Below are 24,801 nucleotides of genomic sequence, written 5' to 3' on the forward strand. Positions count from 1 at the left end.
GAAGGGAGTGGAGCATCTCCCTTATGAAGAAAAGGCTGAGAGAGCTGGGTCTCTTTAGTTTGGAGAAGAGGAGACTAAGGGGGGACCTCATTAATGTTTATAAATATATAAAGGGTGAGTGCCATGAGGATGGAGCCAGGCTCTTCTCGGTGGCCAACAATGATAGGACAAGGGGTGATGGGATCAAGCTGGAACACAAGAGGTTCTGCTTAAATTTGAGAAAAAGCTTCTTCTCAGTGAGGGTGGCAGAGTCTGGCCCAGGCTGCCCAGGGAGGTTGTGGAGTCTCCTTCTGTGCAGACATTCCAACCCGCCTGGACACCTTCCTGTGTAACCTCATCTGGGTGTTCCTGCTCCATGGGGGGATTGCACTGGATGAGCTTTTGATGTCCCTTCCAATCCCAAACATACTGTGATACTGTGATTAACTAATTGGTTCACTGTGCTGCAGGTAGCGCAAAAGTGATGGGGAGAAGATGCCGATGAGGGCTTCCCACTTCTGATGCGTCTTTTCTTTACAAATTACCCCAAATTGCTATTCTGGTGTTGAAGCTACTCTGAGGAGTTAATGCACTGTCAGTGATTCACAGTCCAGCTGGTGCAAGACTTGTGAACTGGAAGGTACATTATTAAATGGGTTTGTTTTTGAGGACATCAGGGCATTTTACAAAGCACTCGCTCTGCCTCCTGCAAAGGAAAATCAGCAAAAGATCCTGGGTGCTAGAATACATTCACTTCTGAAAAAACATCAAGCTTCAGAACTGCATGATTGACATGTCAGAAATAAGCACTTCTTTCCTCCTTTTTTTTATTATTTTGTTTAACTCGTGCAGGTTTCCTATCACACTTTTTGTTAAGGCTGAAGTTTGGGTCTGGTTGAATTGGATGGGCCAGGCGGGCTCCACGAAGAGTTCTTGAGTGTTCCTGCCGTGTCTCACTGCCACGCTCAGGTTTTATTTCAGAGTCAGAGCTATGAAATAATTGAACCCAGACTAGTGAAAAGTCCTTAACTTTTCCTGTCTTCCAGGATCATCTTTTGAGACCTGAGATAATATCCCGGGTGGGCTGTGGGCACAGGTTGAAATGAGTGTCCCCTTTCACTCCTGTAAAAGTGGGATGGTTGGAGAGTGTAGATGAGTCAATTTTGTGTAGTTACATCTCTTGGTCCTCTTACAAGCAAATCTGTAAGATGCTTTCCATCCCGCTGACAGGAAGTCTTGGTTATATTTCTAGTCCGAGCTGCTATTTGCAACCCGTGAGATCTCTTGTGAATTCCTGAGGAATGCTGCGAGCGAGGGAACCGGAGCGGACGGAGCCAATTCCCCAAGCTTGTGGGGAAGGTCTGAGATGCAGCTGGGAATAAAACCCCAGTCACCCGATACCCCGGCCCTCGCTTTAACTACTGCACAAGAATTTCCTCCTACTGTGTCTCTAATAGAAACTGCGGGGCCAAATTAAGCGGGCAGATTGTAATCGCTGCCGCTGAGCTATCCCAGCTGCAGAATTACTGCAGCCCCTCTGCTCTTTGCTACTAATTTGGAAAGTTTGCTGCCTCTTCCCCTGCAGTGCTCCACCTTGCCGCATTCCAGGCTCTGCACTGTGGGAAAAGAACTTGAACGGCCGTAAAGAGCCCAGATGTTGTGTCCGGGGGCAGGAAGCAGGAGTCAGCCACCCCTCGTTTGCAAAGCTAAAAATAATGAGAGCATTAATACGGATCTCTCCCTGCAGCTTGCTGGGCAGACCGGCTTCTCCACGTGCATCTTTGTTGTAGGAGACGTACTGCATGCTGCTTGTTAGATCCGTTTCTCTACAGCGTGTTTTATTATTTGATTTGTATTATAGGAGCGTGTACAGGCCTGAGTGGAGCTCAGACCCCCATTAGAACATCACAGCACATGGGTGCTTTATAAGAGACTCTCTGAGCCTAAAGGTGTTCTAAATGGATTTAAGAGTAAGCGAGTGTAGCAAAAGGCAGCAGCCATGTGATGTTGACTGGTTATAAACCTGGAGTGAGCTGTTTATTATCTGTTACCAGCACAATTAGTGTCCTCAGCTCATCCTTGGTCGTCATTGCTGCTACATGCTGGCCTGTGGAGCCAGGAATCGCCCCCTTCCAAAACCAGCTCCGGAGCATCGTCTGTCAAGAGTAGTTGCTTGGCCTGAGTCTCTCCGGATGACGGATGCACTGGCCAATCTTTCAAAGTCCCTTTTAGTCCCTTTCTCAGCGATTTAATATCGGGGTAGCAAGTGGGAGAGCATCTGGACGTTCTTGAGTGTGACGACGTGGGGAACAAGGTGATCAACGTAGCTTTTGTTCCCGACAGCGTAGATTATAGTAAGGTTGCTATGGCCACAGATCTCCCTCAAATTGCTGCAGCCAATTCATGAATTTCCTTTTTTATTACATCCTGACACTGAAAATCAGCCAGGCTGCCAGAAACCTCTCCCGAGGAAATCTCTGCCGCTGGAGACGTCAAGAGCTGCAGCAGGGGCTGGAGTGCAGGTACAAAGTGTTGCTCTACTAGGGGGATGCTGTAACGAGAATCTCTTGTTGCTGTAATTTTGGGATGCTTTTGAGGCTGAAGTAATTAAATTTATCCTAAATATCTAGCTGCTCACTTACATCCCATGACTCCCTATTAATTAGCTACTGCTGTCTCCAGGGTAATGGGAGTATCAGGATACCTGAGTCTCGTAGGCAGTCGAGTCCTGTAAGCTTTATCCTGCTCTTTTCTGCTCCTGTGGTGCTTTCTCAAGGGAAAAAAAGGCAAATAGATGCTTTCTCAAGGATAAGCTTTTATTTTTCCTTCTGTCTGTAGCTTTGCTTGCTCACAAACGCGTGTACCGTGCGGTGTCTTGGGCAGCAAGCGTCCCTCCAGCAGCTGTTTGAACCCGAGCACCGCGGGGTGAGGGACTGGTGTTTGTTTTTCTCTCTGTTTTCAGATCCACATCTTGCCTGGACTTGCCCAGCCAGCAGAACCTCTTAGCTCTGTGGGGAGAAAGTTGGTTTTGGCTGCAGCGTGGTTTTCTCAGCCCATGGCGGGTTGTGAGATGCCGACACTTTATCCCAGCAGCTCCAACCTGAGTCGGTTTTGTGGGGGTTCTGTCAGGACTTGGGGAACAGGGCTGTAAACATGACTCTGAAATGCAACTTATTTCTCTGTCGCTGACTACCATCTGTGGCTCTGGGTAAATTATTTAGCTCTTCTTTGCCTTAATTTGCCTAATTATTGCCTTCCAAGATGAAGTTTTGGTAATTGCTGCTGCTGGTTGTACATTGAGGCAATGACACAGAAACCCTGGGCTTCCAGAGGGGACAGTTTCAGCACACTTCCCTCTTAGTCTGTAGCCAAATGAACAGCAAAACTCTTTACTGTGTTTAATACGACAACTTAGAGGTGACAACGGAGTTTATAACACAAGGTTTAGGTGTCGGTGTGGGGTTGCTTGCCTATTCTACCATGGATTCTAATAGGTGGTGCTGGTGGGACCTTGTCTGGAAATCAAATAATGTTCTTTTGATCAATTTGTTAATTCGATGCTCATTGAAACATATCCTTGGTACTGCTCCTCTGCTGAATTTTGGGGTCGATTTTGCCGTGGTTTGAAGTGACAGAGCAAAAGCTTTAGTGCATAAAACAACCCTGTTTATTTCCTGAGCTTAGACTAGAAATCTTTTGCATGTCTACAGTGCGTATTATTAGAAGAACAATGAGATTTATGGCTATTAAATGTGATCAAGCCTTTCTGCCTGGGGGGAGAAATGGTTGTGTCCTCCACATGTCTGGGTTGAGCTTACAGAGCGTTTTGCATCTTTTATGTCTGTTGGCTCGTTCCTCTTGGGCTGCCTCGTTTTTGTGGGTATTGTGAATCTCCTTTGTGTTTCGTGCACGCATCAAAGGCTCAGTGTGGGGAATAACGAGTTTTGGGCACAGCACTTGGGTGGTACACGGGGCATCTGGGGTGAGATGAACCTCCGAGGCATCCAGTTTGGTACTGGGGGTACGAGGGATGTGGGGAGAGAGTTGAGGCAGCAAGAATGAGGGTTTGGGGGTGACTCTACATAAAGAAGTAGAGGCAGAAATCCTAGTGCAACTACTGGAGCCTCCTGGAGGATTTCTCTGATGGAACGGACCAAATGATGATGAAAAGGACCAAATCTTGGAGGAACTCGATGAGAAAGGGAGTAAGTATTGTGGTGGAACTTGAAGCAAATGAGGGAAGTGTCCCAGACCAGGGTTGGTGGCCGAGGACACAAGTTTAGATTGTAGGCAGAGCCTGTATGCCCTGACTTCATTCCTTTTCCCCCCGTTTCCACTTCCTTCTTGTGCCGTTTGCACTAACCATACTGACACGTTGAGTTAATTTCTAAGAAAAGGAAAAAATTCAACCGTTTCTGCAGCTTCAAAAGCAGGAAATCCTTGTTAGCTGTGCTGTGGCCTTATCGGCCCATTCTCACGCTGGCGCGCCGAGCTTTGCCGCCCTGACATCCCTTCCCGTGGCACAGCACGCTCGGACCAGGCTGTTGTGGCTCTTGGGAGCTGCACGTCTGGCTAGAAAAACCAAGGCTGTGCTGGACAGACAGACGGGGACCCCTCGGGCGCCGCTGCGATGGTCTCTTGTCCCACATCTGTGGTGAGTTCTCATGTTCACCCCACAAAGCGTTAATGTTCCTGTAACTGATTTGGCAGAGAAATTTATGTCTGGGGGAAGTCATCAGTAACCTCTTTCCCCACCACTTAGTGTCTTATATGTTAGTGTTACTCCCCCCCCAAATATTAGTTAGAAGTGTCACAAATGTGTGTTAAGTGTGGATCTTTCATGGACTCTTTGGCCTTTTGCAGCGGGCACGTCATGCAGCAAACACCACACGTGGCTGTGGGTATTTCCTATGCCACGGACACATCTGTTCCTCCAGCACAGATAATTCTCTGTCATGCAAGTGAATACAGAAGGAATGTGCTCCTTCCCATCCAAGACTTGCTGCTTATTCCTTTCCTCGTTTGCTGCAAGACCCCCTTAAAACCCTTCTGCCTCCAGATCATCTGCTGCAGGGCTTGATTTGCCTCAGTATCTTGCTTTTAGTGCTATTCCCTCTGTGTGCTATCAAAATATAGATAATAAACACCACGGATCCTCCTTTTGTGTGTGTGTGGAGGTGGAGGGAGGCTGGAGAATGTTGTGGGGTGTTTTTGAGGAAGGACTGTGTAGAAATCTTCCCCAGTTCTGCTCATGCAATCAGTGTTTAGCATTCTTATTATGCGCTTCAGCCCCATCACCTCTAACTTGATTGTTCTGAGATTACTTATCTGAAAGAGACGGAGGTTCATTATGTTAATTGGCTCTGAAGTTACTGCATTAAATATCTGTAATTGGTATTATTATTCCGGTCTTGCTGTGTCCTAAGGTTTTCAGTGAGCAGAAATGAATACGGAAACCTGCGCTTTCTGTTGTGGTTGCTGGTGGAGCCTCACACGAGGTTGGTGTTTAAAGAGCCCGTTCAATGCTTTTTTTTAGCAAAGAGTGGGTTCGGTGACACGGAGGGGAGTTAGATCCCTGCCTGAGGATGTCGGTGTTTAATCCCGGCTCCAGGGATTATCCCTGTTGTACTGAGCCAGGGTTAGAGCAGCTTGAACACAGCGCAGGGAAGGGAACACCTCAGGGATCCGCTGCAAAGCTGGTGGCCATCAAGGGGTTTCTGATTGCCCGCTTGGGCTAATGGCCCTGGGATTAATATTGCACGTTTTGTCTGCTTGAAAGAAGCTTTTTAAAAATCATTTTAGAGTAAGAACTGTGAGTACAGGGATGCTACAGCCACTAGGAAGATGAACTGTGGATCACACAGAACCCCAGAATGTCAGGGGTTGAAGGGCCCTGGAAAGCTCATCCAGTGCAATCCCCCCATGGAGCAGGAACACCCAGATGAGGTTACACAGGATGCGGGGTTGCAAAAATTAATTTTAGGATAGAGCAGGTGCAGAATAAGCTCTTGACTGTGGGGTAACAGTGTGGTGTGTCTTGCTCCTGTTGACAGCACAATTTCTACCCAGTTATAAAATCCTTTTACAACCAAAGCGTTTCTCTCCCCTCCCACCTCCCCAGTTTGCCCCGGACGGTTTTCTCCTTCATCAGGCGGAGTGAAAGGTTTCTTAATGGTCACTGGCAGCATCATGAACTTGGATGAGCTGTGGCATAACTTGATCCTCGCTAAACTGCGCCGCACAGGCAGCGTTTCAGTCACCTGCTGTAACAGGATCTCCGTGCCCAGCAGAAATCGTAATGAAGGCTGAACTTGGTGTTGCCGGGAGGATGCTGAAAAGAAGGGAGGGCTGCTGCACAGTGGGGTAGGAGCCGGAAACTGGAGTACGGACGGTGTGAACAGGTAGAGATGAGGTGCATGAGGAGGAAATGAGGAGTGTCTGAGTAAAGGGGAGGACATGAGGTTCTATTCTGAGTTCCTCCCGAGCATTTTTTTTTAAGCACATGCATTTCTTTCTGCTCCATTCCCTGCTGATCTCTAGTGAACTTGCTCTGGCAGAGGGCTGGAGGACAACATGCTGAGGAGTACATATCTACCAAGGTAATGATTTTGCTCCTTGAAACCTGATGTATTTGAAGAGTAAGTACGCAGCAGGCTGCTCAGAGCTTCTTTTGAAAGAAAAGACCTGTACTGCTTGGTTGGGCCAAATGTCTGTTTAGAGCAGTGTCCTGTGTGGACGTGTCAGTCAATGCAGTGGGGAGTGGAAGAGCAGGAGTTGATAGGGGTTCCTGTCCTGTTGCCTCTTGCCCTGGAGCAGGCAGGACCTCCAGAGCTGGACGTTGCCAGGTGTCCCGCTCCTCCCATCCCTGCGGTCCTGTGGATCAAACCTCTCCTACATTCACAACAACCCCAGCAGTGTTCCTGGCTCGGGGAAGAGTGGCTGGAAAGTGCCTGGCGGAAAAGGCCCTGGGGGTGTTGGTGACAGCGGCTGAACATGAGGCAGCGTGTGCCCAGGTGGCCAAGAGGCCACCAGCATCCTGGCTGGTACCAGCACTGGTGTGGCCAGCAGGCCCAGGGCAGTGACCGTCCCTGTGCTGGGCACCGGGGAGGCCAAACCACCAATCCTGGGGGCAGTTTTGGGCTCCTCACCTCAGTGCACAAAATGGCGCCAGCAGAATCACCTCAGGGCTCAAAATGGCAGCCCCCGGGGTGGCGGGATCACCTCACACACAAAATGGCGGCATCAGGGGCACCAAAACCACCTGAGGGCTCAAGAAAGACCTTGAGGTGCTGGAGCAAGTGCAGAGAAGGGAACGGAGCTGGTGAGGGGCTGGAGCACAAGTGTGATGGAGCGGCTGAGGGACCTGGGGGGTTCAGCTGGAGAACAGGAGCTGAGGGGAGACCTTCTGATCTCTGAACTGCCTGAAAGGAGCTTGGAGCCAGGGGGGTCGGGCTCTGCTCCCCAGGAACAAGCGCCAGGAGCAGAGGAAACGGCCTCAAGTTGTGCCAGGGGAGGTTGAGGTTGGATGTGGGAACAATTTCTTCCCCAAAGGGCTGTGGGGCATTGGAACAGGCTGCCCAGGGCAGTGCTGGAGTCACCAGCCCTGGAGGGCTGGACAGACGGACATGAGGTTCTCAGGACATGGGGCAGTGGTGGACTTGACGGTGTGAGCTTAACAGTTGGACTAGATGATCTTGAAGGTGTTTTCCAACCAAAATGATTCTATGATTCTGCATGTGTCTTTACCAAATTATGAACATATGATGTTGCTGCAATACCTGGAAGATGCACATGAAGCCAGGTGCTGATTGCACTTCTTACCCTCACGTGTGAGCAGAAGTACAACTTCAAGGATCCTGCTTTCATCTCCTGTATCTTCTCCTGTTCTCTGCTTTTTGCAAGTATTAGTTTGCTTGGCAAAAATGTGCAGCTCTGCATCACCTCTCCAGCACCAGAATAAGAGATGAGCTGGACTGTCATCTACATTAGACATTGCTGATGCAAATTAAAAACTAAATTCAAGCTTTAGAGTTTGCTTCTTAAGGTGCTGCGAGCTGGAAAGAGTATCAGAGCCATGTTAGCTGTGTGGGACACTTAAAAAAAGAGAAAACTATTGATTTTCAGAAGGAAAGCTGCTTCGAGGCAGTGGCTAAGCTCACTGTGGGCACAGCAATCCTTTTCCCAGTCCAGCTGTCTGGAGATTTGTAAAGAGATTTTTCCACAGTTTGATGCACACGTTGTAGAATTGGGGACCAACTTTGTTGCCTCTGTTTTGTAACTATTTCCTTATTATTTGAATCTTCAATCAAAAAGTCTCAAGGCTTTTTTCACCGTGCCTCCGAGTCCTCTCTGAGCAACACAAGACGCTGTCGGCCTTTCCATGGAGTCCAGTTTTCTGAACTTTTGCCTGTTTTATTTTTTGTACTTTTAAAAACAAGTGTTCTTTCGGTTGAAGTTGGAATGAAACAGCTTCCATCTGGGAACGATTTTAGTTTTAATTTGAAAAAACAGGCTATAAAACACACACTCATAAAAACACTTTGTCCTTTCCAATGTACTAGAAAATTATTCTCATCAGCCTCTTGAAACTCTATTTCCCTGTGTTTAAGCTCTGTGATATGTTTGGAGAGTTACCGTGGGTTTTAAAACAGGGTCGCACATACATTTCTTTTGGCTTTTTTGCTTTCATTGCATCTCCAGCTCCACTCAGCACCGTTGAGTCTGTGGTACAGGGGCAGGATTAAGGCACCACTCAACAGTTTAAGAACTTCCCAGCTGATACTGTCAGTTTTTCCATAGGGTGACGCTGATTCACTGATTTCCAAGGCTTTGATTTGATGCTTTTATTCATGAACCTGCCAGAGCCCGTTCGTCCCCCTCACCCCCAGGGAGGTCCCTTGATTAAGTCGTTCCTGCTTCATGGGACCCCACGGGGAGCCCATCCTGCCAAAAGTAATGAGCCGACAAGACCCGCGGTGTCAGGTCACATCGGCGTCCCGCAAAGACCTCATTCGCTTCCGATTCCTCCTGATTCTCGGTGAGCTTGGGGACCGTGCCGTCTGATTGTTGTCATTTGGAATGTTTTGCAGCTTGGCCACGGAGAAGCGGAGTTGGGCGAAGGATTGTGCAACGCAGCAAAGTGTCTGGAAGTGTTTGACCTGCGAGGGTTGTAGCTTCTCCTTCGGCCCAAGCACCACTTGCTTCAGGGATTGTTGGGGACTTAAACCCACCCAAACCACCACCAAATTGCGTTTGAGTAACGTGAAAACCTGATTATGGAAATGCTAATTGCGTATCACAGCACGCTCTGAAATCCTGTTGGTGGCCCGTGCATGAACAGAAGGACATTTAAGAGACTTTTACTTAGGATGCCTATGTAAAACTCATACCTTCATGGCTAAAATCGATGTCTTTTTTTGCAAAGCATCGTTGATGTGCTGAGTAACTTTTATGGACAAATAGAATGTCGAGGTCTTTTTCCAAAGGAGCATGCAGCTAAAATTGGATAATGCAGCAAAGGAGAATGGCAGGGAAGGGTGGGTGACGAGCCCTGAGCGGGGATTGATGCAGGTTTTTATCCGAGAGAGGTGAACGGTGTCATTCTGAGCCCTTCCCTGCCAGATTCCCCTGTAATCAATCTCATAAAAATACTTGGAGCGACTTAAGGTGTGATTATTATATTTTGGACGGAGTTGCACCGATAGGGGAGGTTGTGCCTTTATTATGCCTCATTTTGCCACGAGTGACGTTTGAATCTGGAGGTTGATTTTCGGCACCTAAGGAAGGTGAGGAATTGGAGGAGGGATTTCGGAGGAACTTTTCTGCTTCTTTTTTCCCTCTTCTCCTGCTTTGGTGACATCCCAGGTTCAGCCTCTTGTGAAAACCATTCAGTTTTGGAGAATGAGGCTGAGAAAATACACCCTTTCCTACAATTAACAAAATGAAAACACAGGCACAATGACCATTTCAAGTTGCCACACGCCTGCGCTTGGGAGCAATCCCTATAAAAGTCCACCAGAGTTGGGCCAATTTGGAAACGTGTGGGGGAACAGGGGCAAGAAACTGGATGAGGAGGGAGAAAATCTGTCTCGCTTAAATATCCTTAATACCACCCTGGAGTTGGATCCTCTCCTTGTTGTCATTTTGGGAAATATCGTGTGTCATTTTCATCAATATCCTTGGTGTATTTGGAGATCCTGGATCTACCCTGTTTTCCTGAAAAGAACATAGGGTTGGTATTAGTTTTGGCTCCAAAAGATGATTACTTTTTTACAGGTATAGCTATGTATAGGACACTATTTAAATTGACTTTTTAAATGAATTGCAACTAGGGCTTATTTTTGGAGTAGGGCTTCTATTTCGAGCATCCTCAAAAATCCTGAATAATCATGCTAAGGCTTATTTTTGGGTGAACAAGGTAGTTGTGCAGGGTTAGTGGGGTTCAGTGGGACCTGTCCTCTCTATATGTGCCTGTATGCGAAAATATAGATGTATGTTGGTGAAAAGGAGAAAATGTATCTATATCTATAGATAGATGTATTGAGGCCTGAGGATTCCACCTTAGCAGACCTGCAGGAAAAAACCATATGTTGAGACATTACAGAGAATTTAGTGCTTATCTTCCTCATAAGGGGCAGTTTTAATTGCAGGATGGCTGAGATGAACAGACACATCATCTCCGCTCCACTTGCCCAGCAGGAATTAGTAGGTGCGTGAGATGTTCTTCTGGAACAAACCAAACCAGAGCAATCTACTTGACTCAAAGATGGAGCTGACATCGGTATAGGTGGAATCAAAGTTGTTCTGAGAGCCTCTGGGCCTTAATGACCTTCTAATAAAGCTTTTGTGCACCTAACAATACAGAATTATTGCTGGTAGAATGAAGCATCATTCTTGTGGTGACAGAGATCTACAGAAATAGTGGATGGGAGGAGAGAAGTGTGAGAGTCATTGAAGGATGTATTTGTCTTAACTCCTGGGCAAATCACAGAATGGACTGGGTTGGAAAAGCCCTCAGAGATGATCAAGTCCAAGCCTTGGTCCAACTCCAGTCCATTGACTAGATCATGGCACTAAGTGCCATGTCCAATCTCAGCTGAAAAACCTCCAGGGCCGGTGAGTCCAGCACCTCCCTGGGCAGCCATTCCAATGCCTGACCACTCTCTCTGCAAAGAATTGCTTTCTAATAGCCAGCCTCAATTTCCCCTGGCAGAGTTGAAGCCCATGGCCCCTTGTCCTATTGCTGATGCCTGGGAGAAGAGCCCAATCCCCACCTGGCTAGAACTGCCCTTCAGGTAGTTCTAGAGAGTGCTGAGCTCAGCTCTAAGCCTCCTCTTCTCCAGACTAAACAAGCCCAGCTCCCTCAGCCTCTCCCCATAGGGCTTGTGTTCAAGTCCCTTCCCCAGTCTCGTTGCTCTTCTCTGGACCCGCTCCAGCACTTCAATCTCTTTCCTGAGCTGAGGGGCCCAGAACTGAACACAACACTCCAGGTGTGGCCTCCCCAATGCAGAGCACAGGGGAAGGATCACTGCCCTTGTCCTGCTGACCACACTAGTTTTGATACAGGACAGGACACCATTGGCCTTCTTGGCCACCTGGGCACACTGTTGGCTCCTGTTGAGCTTCCTGTCCATTAGTCCCCCCAGGTCCCTTTCTGCCTGACTGCTCTCCAGCCACTCTGTGCCCAGCCTGGAGCGCTGCAGGGGGTTGTTGTGGCCCAAGGGCAGGACCCGGCACTTGGCCTTGTTGAACTTCATCCCATTGGAATCAGCCCATTTTTCCAGTCTATCCAGATCATAAATACTTAGATTTGCTGGTTTTTCAAGTTATTTTGATTGATAGACAGTAAATAAACAGATTTATTTTTTGAGGATGACATCTGCTAAATCAATTTTCTCTTAACTATCATTAAAAGAGATTGAGGGTAACAACTTGTAGTTAGGAGTTGGTAGGAGTTGGGTCTCTGCCGAGCTCACGGTCAAACGCTGCTCTGAACAAGTTCAGTTTTGTGTGAGTAGTGTCAAAGCTGTCCTGAAGACAAGCGTAAGCCCACGTCTCTGCTCTTTTGTCATCAAATGTAAGAAAGGAAAGTCCTGTAGAGGCTGTGGTAAGCCGTAGCGTGGTAAACGTGATCACCGGAGTTCTTAGGAATAGCGGCATCCTTGCAGTTCTTGTGATTTTCATCAAGCGTAGAGTCGCTGCTGAGAAAATCTGCGGACTTCACAAAACCCAGGGAGCAATGAAATCCTTACGAGAAGACGAGAAATGACTTGGAGGAAGCCACATGATGCAGTCCCGCAAATCATCTGTGAAATGACCCACGAGCTGCGTGTGGAGGAGGAAGAGGGTTCTGCCCTGGAGAAACAGCCCCTCTGAAAAGGTTTTAATGTATGTAAAAGGTTTTAATGTTTGTCGTGGTGCTGAGCGGCCCAGTCCACTTGAATTCCCAGAGTGGTAATGCCGTAAGAACTGCTTAATGCCATCTATGGACAAGTGGACTGGCAAAACAGGAGCGGGGGATGTTTTTATTTCCAAAAACTGCATTTATGAAAATACCGGTGGAATAACTTATTTAGCTCTGATATCTGTATTTTAAAATAGACATGGGAAAAGCTGGAGAACACTCAGCGGGAGCAGCAGGGCAGTATTTGCATTGAGGAGAAAACACCCATAGACTTCAGCTTTAGAAAACCAAATCTCCTGCTGTGTGTTTTGGGTCAAAAGAGACAGAAACACAACTCCCCAGAGAGGGGAGAGGGTGCCGGCTGCTCCCAGGCTGTCGGACAGGACTCGAGAAGCTCCAGCTCTTTGGAGGGTGATCTCAGAAGGTGGGTACAGGCTGCAGTTAATCAACGGAGCAAATGACCGGGAAGGGATGGACTCACTATCAACTTGGATCAAGCCTTGATGCATCTTTAGAAGTTGTACTTTAACTAAAAGCAGGTAACTGGGTACATTGGGAGACACATAACGAGTTCCTTTTGCTTTATATATTTTCTTTGGTGCTGAGACAGACTGCGCTGTGCCTCTTGCGTTTCTCTGATGCAGCTCATTTGCCTCTACTGAGCATCTCTCTGCTTGCACCAAATTCTTGGTGCCACCCAACTGGTCTAACGTGAAAAGATTCTGTAAAATCCCCATCAGTGGGATGTGATGTTGGGTAAACTGGGACGAGCCAGCCACAGAGAACCTTAATGAGAAGGTCCAGTTTTTATCCCTAAACGTCTTGAGCCTGAGCAGCATGTAAGAGGCTTCTTTATTAAAGCTTTGTTCTGAGGTAGCCAAAGAAAAATTCCTTCCTTTATCTTTTTCTTCCTCAAAAGTAAATCCTGATACTGTCTCGTCTTGTTACTACTTGATGATAAATAATAGGGCTAACTATCCCAGAATAAATGCTCGCTTTTCCTTATCCGCCCTGATATCTGCATTGAGCATCCTTGTGCATTCCTCCTTTTCTCATGCCTGGGCAGTTTTGGAAGGTAAAGGGTAAGGAGAAGGTGGTAAAAACTAATCATTAGTTAACAGGGTTGGACTCGACTCTTGGGAGGGGGGAAATAATTTCCCACTTTGTTTTTGGGAAACCAGTTGTTTCTGTTCAGGTTTCAGAAGAAATGAATGGTTTTATCCCTATTCTTTGCAAGCCTTCACAAACTCCTTTCTTGCAGTGGGATCGTGAAATCTTTGACTTCCTCTCTGCTCTAAAACAACAGGTTTTAATTTCACTGTTGGTGTGATTTTGTTTGCTCAAGTGGAAGCTACAAAGGGGCTCTCTGGGGTTTTCTTCTGGTTGTTTTCCCCCACGGGCCCCTCCAGCCTTATCCCAACGCGGTCTGCACTGTAATTGTTGCACAACTACAGGCACCCAAACAGCCCTTCATTTCCAGCTCTGTTTTACATGATGCTCTTTTCTGGAGTATTAATATGCTGGGCAGCCTCTGCGCTTCAAACGAGGCATAAACAATTCGGATAGCAAATGCTATAGACCATGTGCAGTTAATGGACCCAGATGGTCGTGTTGCCAGTTTTATGTGACATGTTGCCAGCATCAGCCTGGGAAACTTTCTGCTCTTAAATATCAAAGAGCTCTATGTCGTGTTTCCGTTGTCCAAACTTCTGCTGGACTTTGGTATCTGCTTAACGGCAACTGCAGGCATGGGCATGCCAGAAATGCTTTCTGCATAATCATAGAATCATTTTGGTTGGAAAAGCCCCTCAAGATCATCCAGTCCAACCGTTCCCCACCCCAGCACTGCCCCATGTCCCTGAGAACCTCATGTCCGTCTGTCCAACCCTCCAGGGCTGGTGACTCCAGCACTGCCCTGGGCAGCCTGTTCCAATGCCCCACAGCCCTTTGGGGAAGAAATTGTTCCCACATCCAACCTCAACCTCCCCTGGCGCAACTTGAGGCCGTTTCCTCTGCTCCTGGCGCTTGTTCCTGGGGAGCAGAGCCCGACCCCCCTGGCTCCAAGCTCCTTTCAGGCAGTTCAGAGATCAGAAGGTCTCCCCTCAGCTCCTGTTCTCCAGCTGAACCCCCCAGGTCCCTCAGCCGCTCCATCACACTTGTGCTCCAGCCCCTCACCAGCTCCGGTCCCTTCTCTCCACTCGCTCCAGCACCTCAAGGCCTTTCTTGGCGTGAGGGGCCCAGAACTGTCCCCAGGATTGGTGGTTTGGCCTCCCCAGGTCCCAGCACAGGGACGGTCACTGCCCTGGGCCTGCTGGCCACACCAGTGCTGGTACCAGCCAGGATGCTGGTGGCCTCTTGGCCACCTGGGCACACGCTGCCTCATGTTCAGCCGCTGTCACCAACACCCCCAGGGCCTTTTCCACCAGCACTTTCCAGCCTCTCTTCCCCAGCCTGCAGCGTTCATGGGGTTGTTGTGACCCAAGTGCAGGACCTGGCATTTGGCCTCGTTGATCCTCATACAGTTTTCTCACATTGTTCCATGTCTTGATGGCCTCAGCCTTCTGCTCACATGGGGTTAGAGTGTTGCATGCCGAGAATGATTTCCAGGGGCATATTTCTATGTTAGGTTGCAATATTTGTCTACCTTAGTGCAGGAGAATGAGCTTAAATAACCATGCTGAAAACAAATTTTAGGTATGCAATAGCATGCCTGACAGTGTGAAAAATAATGATGGTACAGGCAGATGAGTGAAATAAAAAACCAGTGTCAGTGAGAGCCTTGAAAGAGGAGAAAATGGGGAAGTAAGTGGATATAATCATCAGGAAAGGGTGAGATGAAAGCAGATTGTGATGGTTTTCTGACCAAGGGATAAAAGAAAAAGCTTTTCAGTGGACGCTGCAAGGATGAGCAAAAGAAAATGGACAAATTTAGCTGGATAGTGAAGAGAGGAGGTCAGAAAACTGATGTAGTTGAATGTCCCAAGATGCCATTTAGTGCTGTGTGTTTTGCTCTTGGCCTTCCTAACACGGATTGCTCCAGCCCACCTGGGGCTGCACATTCTCTGTCCCTGCTGGGGAGAAGGAGCGCTCGTCTGTGTGCAGACCTGAGATGCTGGGTTTAATTTCCAGGTGCATGTCGATCTTGTTTGTTGAGGTTGGAGCAGCGAGCTGGAGAGCCCAGGAGGAGCCCGTGTGTCCTGGACCAGGCTGGATTCCAGGAGGTGGAGGAGTCCACGTGGGCATTTCCACATCGCTGCTTTCCTGCGCCAACCGCGCCCCACGCCGCCTTCAGCCCGTGTTCCTGCCACCTTCCTCCTTCCCTGCATCCAAAACTGTTCCACATATTGGGTTGCAAACTGGCTTAAGGAGAGAAGCCAGAGAGTGGTAGTCAATGGTGCGGAGTCCAGTTGGAGGCCAGTATCTAGTGCAGTGCCTCAGGGGTCAGTGCTGGGGCCAATATTATTCAATATATTCATTAACGATTTAGACAAGGGAATAGAGTGTACTATCAGCAAGTTTGCTGATGACACTAAGCTGGGAGGTGTGGCTGACACTGGAAGCTGTGCTGCCATCAGAGACCTGGACAGGCTGGAGAGTTGGGCGGGGAATAACCTGATGGAATTTAACAAGGGCAAGTGTAGAGTCCTGCATCTGGGCAGGAACAACCCCAGGTTCCAGTGTAGGTTGGGAAATTACATATTAGAGAGCAGTGTAGGGGAAAGGGACCTGGGGGTCCTGGGGACAGCAGGGTGACCATGAGCCAGCACTGGGCCCTTGTGGCCAGGAAGGCCAATGGCATCCTGGGGTGTATTAGAAGCGGGGTGGCTAGTAGATCGAGAGAGGTCCTCCTTCCCCTCTACTCCGCCCTGGTGAGACCACACCTGGAATATTGTGTCCAGTTGTGGCCCCTCAGTTCCAGCAGGACAGGGAACTGCTGGAGAGGGTCCAGCGTAGGGCAACCAAGATGCTGAAGGGAGTGGAGCACCTCCCTTATGAAGAAAGGCTGAGGGAGCTGGGGCTCTTTAGTTTGGAGAAGAGGAGACTAAGGGGGGACCTCATTAATGTTTATAAATATATAAAGGGTGAGTGCCATGAGGATGGAGCCAGGCTCTTCTCGGTGGCAAACAATGATAGGACAAGGGGTAATGGGATCAAGCTGGAACACAAGAGGTTCCGCTTAAATTTGAGAAGAAACTTCTTCTCAGTGAGGGTGGCAGAGCCTGGCCCAGGCTGCCCAGGGGGGTTGTGGAGTCTCCTTCTGTGCAGACATTCCAACCCGCCTGGACATGTTCCTGTGTAACCTCATCTGGGTGTTCCTGCTCCATGGGGGGATTGGACTGGATGATCTTTTGAGGTCCCTTCCAATCCCAAACATACTGTGATACTGTGATATTCACATTTATCTTAAAATAGCACAGATTTGCTGAGACTTAAGGGCAGGTTTAATCCTTTATGTATTCCAGCAGTTCCCCCGTCTCCAGTGCTTGGTGTGGTTGCTTAGGGCGAAGTTTCCTTAGTATTACTTGAGCTGATTTTTACACGCACACACGTTCACCGAGGCTCTCTGCAGCACACATCTGTTACTTGCTTTTCTTCTCCGGACGGGAGCGGCGAGGCGCGCAGTCGGAGCTCGACGATGGGCTGAGTGGCAGATGTCGCTAAACCTCGGCTCTGCAGCGTTCGCACCATTCTGCTCCGTGCCGAATGCAATCCTGTTTGCTCAGCAAAATAACCAAGGATGGAAGACAGGAGTGACGTGAAAAAATGCGGTTTCAGTGCTCTTTAAAAAAGACAGCAACAAGAGACTTGTATTTCAAAGGATGGAGGGGTCTTTGTCCTCTAAATAGATCATGTCATGTGGATTCCTGTGATTGTGAGAGACCTTTGGGAGCTGCAGCTCAACAAACGGTAACACATAAAACAAGTGTCCGTGGGGCTCGGAGTACAAACATGTAATATGCAGATGGCACAGGGAGCTCACAAGGCTCGGCGTCCATGCCCAGGGAACAGATACTCCCTTGCTGAGAGACCATCTGACAGCCTCCTCCTTTTAGACGATGCTTTGCATCAAAGGTGACCTGAAAAACGTTTGTTTCAATACACTAAAAAAACCACAACCTCCCAAACTTAAAAATATGAGAGTTTAGCTAAAAAAGCCATCCCTCTGCTTAGAAGATCATACTTGGAAAAGTAAGTTTTGCTTGTCTTCATGGACTTTAAGGCGTGGTTGTCTGGGACAGGGGTGTCTTTACCTCTTGCTCTGGCAAACATGGAGCTCTCCTAGAACGGTGTCCATATGTGCTGAGGGGAGCATGGGGGGACCCGCTGCAAGTGGGCGTTTGAGAATGGCCCGTTTTCTGACACTTACCGTGTAGCATCAGCTGTTACCTGGTAAACCAGAGGGACAGGATCCATCCAGAGGGACCTGGACAGGCTTGATGAGTGGGCCGATGTGAACCTCGTGAGGTTCAGCAAGGTCAAGTGCAAGATTCTCCATACCTGGCAGCTGCCGGTATCGGTCCAGGCTGGGGCTGGAGGGATGGGGAGCAGCCCCAGGAGAAGGACTTGGGGTGCTGGGCTGAGACATTGGCCATGACCCGGCCATGTGTGCTGGCAGCCCAGAAACCACCCATGTCCTGGGCTGCGTCCCCAGCCCCGTGAACAGCAGGTTTGGGGGGATCCTGCCCCTCTGCTCTGGTGAGACCCCCCTGCAGTGCTGGTCCAGCTCTGGGTCCTCAGCACAGGACACACATGGAGCTGCTGGAGAGGGGCCAGAGGAGCCCCAGAAATGACCCGAGGCTGGAACAGCTCTGCTGGGGACAGGGGAGAGACTTGGGGTGTTCAGCTGGAGAAGAGAAGCTCTGGGGAGACCTTAGTGCGGCCTTTCCAGACTTAAAAGGAGTCGAGAAGAAAGATAGGGACATGCTTTTGAGCAGGGCTTGTTGTACAAGAGGCAGTGGTTTAAAGCTGAAAACAGGGAGGTTTAGTTTGGACATAAGACATTTTTAACACTGAGGGTGGTGAGAGCCTGGCCCAGGTTGGCCAGAGAGGTGGTGGATGAACCATCCCTGGAGACATTCAAAGGAAGGAGACATTCCTTCTCTGCAGACGTTCAAAACCCACCTGGACATGTTCCTGTGCGACCTCACCTGGGCGTTCCTGCTCCATGGGGGGATTGGACTAGAAGATGTTTTGAGGTCCCTTCCAATCCCAAACATACTGTGATACTGTGATACATCCCAGGCCAGGCTGGACGGGGCTCTGAGCAACCTGAGCTGCTGAAGATGTCCCTGCTCATGGCAGGGGTGGCACTGGATGGTCTTAACGGTCCCTTCAGCCCAAACTGTCACTCCACTGAGGATCATGGTGTTTGACGGTTTCATCTGTGGTGACAACAATGGAGTTGCTGAGGCTGTTGGTGCAGGAATTACTTGGAGCTGTTAATGCTGTGTTAAGGTTTCTGTCTGTGTAGGTCAAATGCATTATCTTTAGAGCATTGGGTGCTCACCGGTGTAATAGAGGCACTTTTGAGGCACCAAGTAACGCTGCCTTGTGCCTCGGGCGATGTAGATTGGGCTCTTGCCACAACTGAGTGGTGTAACGGAGATGTGCAGACAGTGAGGCTGCCGCTGCCCCGAGCGCAGAGTGACCGGGTTCGGCTGCTTTGACCTTCTGCTGAGTCAGGATCCGTGATGCAGATGAGGGCACAGCCCCGTGTGCCCTCCCGGCAGAGGTTTGTCAGCCTGGGGCAACCCCTGACAGCAGGCATCCCGAGAGCTGGGGTGGGACGGTCCACATGTGTTTCGTGGCTTGGTGCTGTGTGGGTAGCACTTTGGGATCGTGGGGAAACTCAGCATCCCGTGGCGGATTTGAATTCAGTCATAACATTTGTTTGGTGCCCAAAATAACCCGCTGCTTTGACCAAGAAAGCCCCCGTTTGTTCTGCCCTCCCACAAAGTAACGTTCCTTTCCATTTCTCTGGGTTAGTTTTCATAATCGTGTTTGGAAACAAGTTCTCTTCCAGGCAAGCAGCCAGCAGACATCTCAGCAGGGATGTTCTCTGCCCTCCAGCCCCACGGTGCTCGGGGCAGCTGAATGAGGATGAAGGGTGCATGAGGAAGAGTGTGAGCAGCAGGTGGAGGGAGGTTGTTCCTCCCCCTCTGCTCTGCCCTGGGGAGGCCCCATCTGCAGTTGTGGGTCCAGTGCTGGGCTCCCCAGGTGAAGAAGGACAAGGAATTACTGGAGAGAGTCCAGCGGAGGGACACAAAGATGCTGAGGGGTCTGGAGCATCTTTGTGATGAGGAGACTGAGAGAGCTGGGGCTGTTGAGCTGGAGAAGAGAAGCTGAGAGGGATACGATCAATGGATCAATATGTCAGGGTGGGTGTCAGAGGATGGACCAGACTCTGTTCAGTGGTGCCCAACGCCAGGGTGAGGGGCAACGGGCACAGACTGAAACACAGGAGGCTCCATGTGAACATGAGCAGAAACTTGTTTGCTGGGAGGTGCCAGAGCCTGGCCCAGGCTGCCCAGAGCGGGTGTGGAGTCTCCTGCTCTGAGACATTCAAACCCCCTGGACCCACCTGTGTGATCTGCTCTGTGACCCTGCGTGAGCAGCTGGGTTGGACTGGGGGATCTCCAGAGGTCCCTTCAACCCCAGCCAGCCTGGGGTTCTGAAGACCAGTCTCTTACCAGCTCAGTCTAGTGGGGAGAAGCAGATTGGGTTGCTCTGCCAGTTCAAGGAACAGCTGATGCAAATCAAATTGCTTTTTGAGCATCCATAGAGACGGGTCCAGGAGAACCCTGGGGTGGTGCTTGGACAAAAAGCAGATGCCTGCTGCCTGGGGAATCTTCAAAACACATCTCCTTTTGCCAGTGCTATTTAAAGCTGTCCTGGCTTGGGGCTGCGCCAGCCACGTTGTGCTCCCGTCCTCCGCTTGTCCCCTTCAGGGACAGCGGGGAAGTGGCATCACCTGCCCTTGATTGATGGGAACAGCAAAACAGGTACCCCGGGGATATCTGGTGTCTCCATCTCCTGGGACCACATCTGGAGGAGGTGACGGCCCCAACCTGCATCTGCTGGCTGTGCCAGCAGCACCGTGCTGAGCCCTGTTCCAACCACAGTGTCCGCGAGAGGAGAGGATTTTTGTGCATAGGCATGAGGGTAAAGGAGAGGGAAGCAAATTAGCACAAGGTCTCCTTCCACACCTGATCCCGTGGAGACCCCATTGCACCCGACCATGCTTGACCGTGTATTTTCGAACTTTTTTAATGGCAGTTTGCTAAGGGCCGGATATTGTTGTGACAGTACCTCTAAAATCCTTAAGCTGCTTGAATCCCTCCAAGGAGCCAAGCAATAAAAGAGCTGGAATAAAATGTATCCCACAATGTCCTTCACTTCTGCTGACAACTGCAGTTTAAATCACTGGCGCAACCTTTTAGCGGAGCTAGCTTGTAAAAACTAATAAAAAATAAAATGAAGTCATAACAGCTACTTGCCACCGCTTCTCTGATGGGGAGTAGAGGGAAACTGCTTTTCTTCCATGTGTACTGTTATTGCTGGTAATATTATATTCTGATCACTGTCATTAACATATGCTGTAATTTTTACATTATACAAGTTACCCGGTGTTTATTAGAGAAGGGGCTTTGCTTGTATCATAAGGTAACGTTTATCCCATGAGCAGCCTAATGTTTTGCAGAGCTTACATTAGAATTACGCTTTTAAAAAGCAAAGCTCTCAGGAGAGTGGTTTGTTTGGCTGATGAGAATTCGGGCATCCCATTTCCAGCTGCTCTGACTCCCGGAGTCCTTTGCCCCAAGCGTCCGGAGTTTTGGGGACCTGGAATAATTTGTGATTGTGAAGAAGAAAATAATTTAACCAACGTGTTTTTTTTTTTTTATTTTGTAAACTGTATCTATTCAGACTTGCTATAAAACATTTCCAGACATCAAAGAGCCAGCGAGGGTTGTGTACGGACACTGGGTGACATGAAATCCTCGACTGTGGCTGTTGAGTAACATCTTCACTTGGGATTTCTGCAGAACTCCAGAAGGAGCTTTGCAGTGCGGGGAGTGAGGGACAGAGAGGGCTCTTGGTCTTGGATCTCATTCCTGCAAATGTCCTGTAGCCTGGTGCAGATGGAAACGTGGCACGTCCTGCAGCCTGCCGGGGGAGAAAAGAGCTACGGTCATGGTATTTTTCATGCTTTGTAGCCCAGAGGTGTAGGCGCTTGGGAAGCGTTTTGCTAGCTGAAGAGGACGGAGTCAGCCTTCAGCAGCAGCTGCCGGTCTCGGCACTGGGAGCGGCCGCGGAGCTGGGACTGTGTGAACAGCCGCGAGTATGGAACGCGTTAGTAAGAGCAGGGGTGGGAAGAGGGAGGCTTGGGACACTCGTACCAGCCGCCCAAACTGTCCCTGGCCAAAAGGCTGCGTAGGAGGGCAAATACAGGACGCGGATGGCGTTGATGAGCCACACTTTTTGTTCTGAAACGCAAGGAAATGCCACCTACAGCAAAGGTGCCACCTGCTGAACGGCAGCCCTGCAGCCTTGGCCTTCGGTTAGCAAAAGGTATTTTGGTTTGGTTTAGCTTTCTGTATGTTCAGCTGCGGAGATCAGGCAGTTGTCTGCAGCAGGAGCGTGTCTGAGAGAGGGTTGGAGCTGGGGGAACAGCTGGATGGAAAATCACTGTGAGATGCTGGAGTTGAGGCTGGAAGTGGCGGCTGGAGCTCTTGGGGTGTCATGCAACAGGCCAGACTGGACGGCTTGTGGTGGTCGCCTTTGACCGTGGCACTTACGGAACAACGTAGTTGATTTTTATTTTCTTTTTGTGGGAAGTGGACATACGTACGTGACTCAAGAGCTATCGGTTGCCGGCTGTTGCAGTGGAAGTAACATTTTCTGTGGAGGGAGCCCACCTGCGACCCACATCTCATCGCGTTTAGCTAGAAAGGGTTGGAGATGTCCCTCTCCAGGTTGTCACCTTTAGAGAGAGGCGTCAGCAGCAGCACTTGTGAGCGTGCTGATCGTTTCCCGCTGCAGTTCTGCTGCTGGACGTTGTACTGGCTCTTATGAAGCCCGAGGATCCTCTTTGCTCATCAGGTGACAGTGGAGCGAAGGTAACTCGGTGAGCCAGTGGCAGGACTGACAGCCCAGAGTTCTGGACCTGCCTGTCCCTGTGAGTACATATGCACCCCTTGTAACCCAAAGCATCAAATCCAGGTGGAGGATGCTCGCAATTCACGTTCTTGCAATGGAAGCGGCTCAGAACCAGCTCATCAAAACTTTGCTTGGAGAACTTGGACCACTTCTCTTTTGATGACGGATGCCCTACGCTCCCTTTGTGAGTCTTGAGGAACACACAGGAGCTGAGAATGGGCATCAGAGCAGCTGAGGAGGTGCCCTTTGCCTTGGGCCTAATCCTGTCCCCTTGGCCTCTGAAACTCCTCAGCAGCTCAGATTGTCCATCCCATGGGAGCTTTCAGGCTAAAAGCCGACAGCTTATGAACCTCTCAGCTATTTGGAGCTGCTCTGGAAGGAGCGTTTTTAGCCAACGTACTAATAGGCAGCCTCTCTTGCACGATGCCTCTAGGCGATGGGTAATATATTTCTTAAGCACATGTGGTTTTGTTTGTGTTTGTATGTTAAACAGGAGAAGAACCCTGGAGATCAGCGCTGGGAGAAAGAAGAAAAGCAGTGAAGGAGTCTGTGTGATGCTGGACAGGTCTGAGCCAAGGAACAGAAGGTAAAGCACAAATAATCCCTGCAGTGTCAGTCTGCTCCATGCCTGGCATTAAATTGCTTTTTCCCTCATTATATTTTAACACAATTTACCAAAATGTCTGTGTACCCTTCTAGCAACCCTCTTCCTTCTCCCCATAGTCAAGTTAAAGTAACGGTGAGGTGGGGAAAGCTTGTAAAAGTTGAGCAGTGCCAGTCCAGTGTCACCCATGGACTCTTCATCAAACCCCTTGCATATTTTTTTGGCCATCACCTCTTTTATTTCATCATCTATTGTTTGCTGAGAGTTCTAGCCAAACTCAGTTGGCAGAACTGCAGGCAAAGAAGCGGCGTTTCACAATATTCTGCTTTCAGCAGTTTAAATTCAGATTTTAAAAGCGGCGTTGAATGTCACCGATGGTCTGAGCTCGCGGGTGCGTGTCTGGGGGCCTTGGGATCCAAACCCAGCTCCATGGGGGGTTGGACTGTGAAACTGCGTGTGTGATCTGAACATTTTTCTTCTTTAGCATCATTCATTGGGCAGATTCTTGTCCCCAAAAGCTTTGTAACCAAGGTGGGTTCACTGTGTAAGGATTAGTCCATGGGTGTGATGCTCAGCTGTTGCAGGGGCACGTGGCTGCCTGGGAACACGGGCAATCTCACTGTAAAGGTAGAGACCGCTGCCAGCAGCGCATTTCTCCTCCAGTTTTCCTCTCCCGTCTGCAATGAAGCCAGAGGATGAGATTTTGTGCCCTGTGCTGATCTCTCTGGAGCGTTGTCAAAGCTGCTGATGAATTTGGGCTCGAGCAAAAGTGTCAAGCGTGAAACGAAGTGGCTGGAGCGTGGAGTCACCTCTGCCCATGCCAGCGAGCGGCGTTTTCTGGCAGAGGGACGTGAAGGCACCAAGGGACAGTTCATCCTCCGCAAAGCTGCTCTGGCAGCTGGAGTGTTTGAGTAGAAGTAGCACGTGGATTGTTCCTGGGAGCTGCCACGGTTACTCAAGTTGGGATTTGGCTGCCAGATCTAACTCCCGCTCTTAGGAAAACGTGGATGAAGTGTAACGGCCCGTGATGCGGCAAGAAGCAGCCTAGGTGCTCTCAGGGTTCCTTTTTGCTTTAAACTCTGCTAATCTGTGAAAAACTCCCAGCTGCATCTCCAACAGTGCATGGCCGGTTCAAAGCCCTGGTTTGACTTGCTGTCAGAAGATTCCACCGGGAGCGCCGTGTCCTTGTGTGTCACGTTTGGAGCATCTGCTCCGTGTGTTCTTGGGCTGAACCGCTTCCAGCAGACTTAGCAACTGCGCTGGTGGTTTCCTCCAGGAAATCCAACCATGCAAGACAGTCTTTAATTTATGGGACCGTGGCAATCAAGCCCTAATGGCACTCATTTAAATTGCCCGTTAGCTGTCTCCCCATCCCCAACCACATATCTGTACATCTAGGGTTTGGGGTTTTTCTTCTGCCTTGTTCGAGTGAGAGAGTAAATCATTTTTGATTAATTCCAGAGCAGCCCTGGAGCTCAGCTCCTGTGAGAGCCTCCTGACTTGGACTTCAAAAGATCTCATGTCTTTGAGACCAGGCTGTGGTCTTGCCTTAAAGTTAAACTGAAAGAGAAAATGCTCTTTTTTCCTTAAAAAGAGAGAAAATAAGGAAGCTGTGTAAGGAAATCAGTCTTACCTGCAGCAGAAGAGAATGCCAACG

At 49.4% G+C, this 24,801-nt stretch overlaps 1 protein-coding gene across 6 annotated transcripts in view; it reads left to right on the forward strand.

Annotated features, from left to right (window-relative positions):
- Nucleotides 1-24,801, forward strand: part of EXTL3 (exostosin like glycosyltransferase 3) — a 161,470-nt gene that overhangs the window by 73,891 nt on the left and 62,778 nt on the right. For 4 of the 6 annotated variants that reach the window (XM_065055568.1, XM_065055569.1, XM_065055567.1 and 1 more), the window contains one exon: nucleotides 23,034-23,126. The exons of 1 other annotated variant lie outside the window; for it this stretch is intronic. The gene's annotated coding sequence lies outside the window, so the exon portion shown is untranslated. Of the gene's footprint in view, nucleotides 1-12,810; nucleotides 12,922-23,033; nucleotides 23,127-24,801 lie in introns of those variants that run through there. One more of the 6 variants, XM_065055566.1, reaches the window with a different exon arrangement.

Source organism: Columba livia, chromosome 3, assembly GCF_036013475.1.
Source record: "Columba livia isolate bColLiv1 breed racing homer chromosome 3, bColLiv1.pat.W.v2, whole genome shotgun sequence".
Lineage (NCBI taxonomy): Eukaryota > Metazoa > Chordata > Aves > Columbiformes > Columbidae > Columba > Columba livia.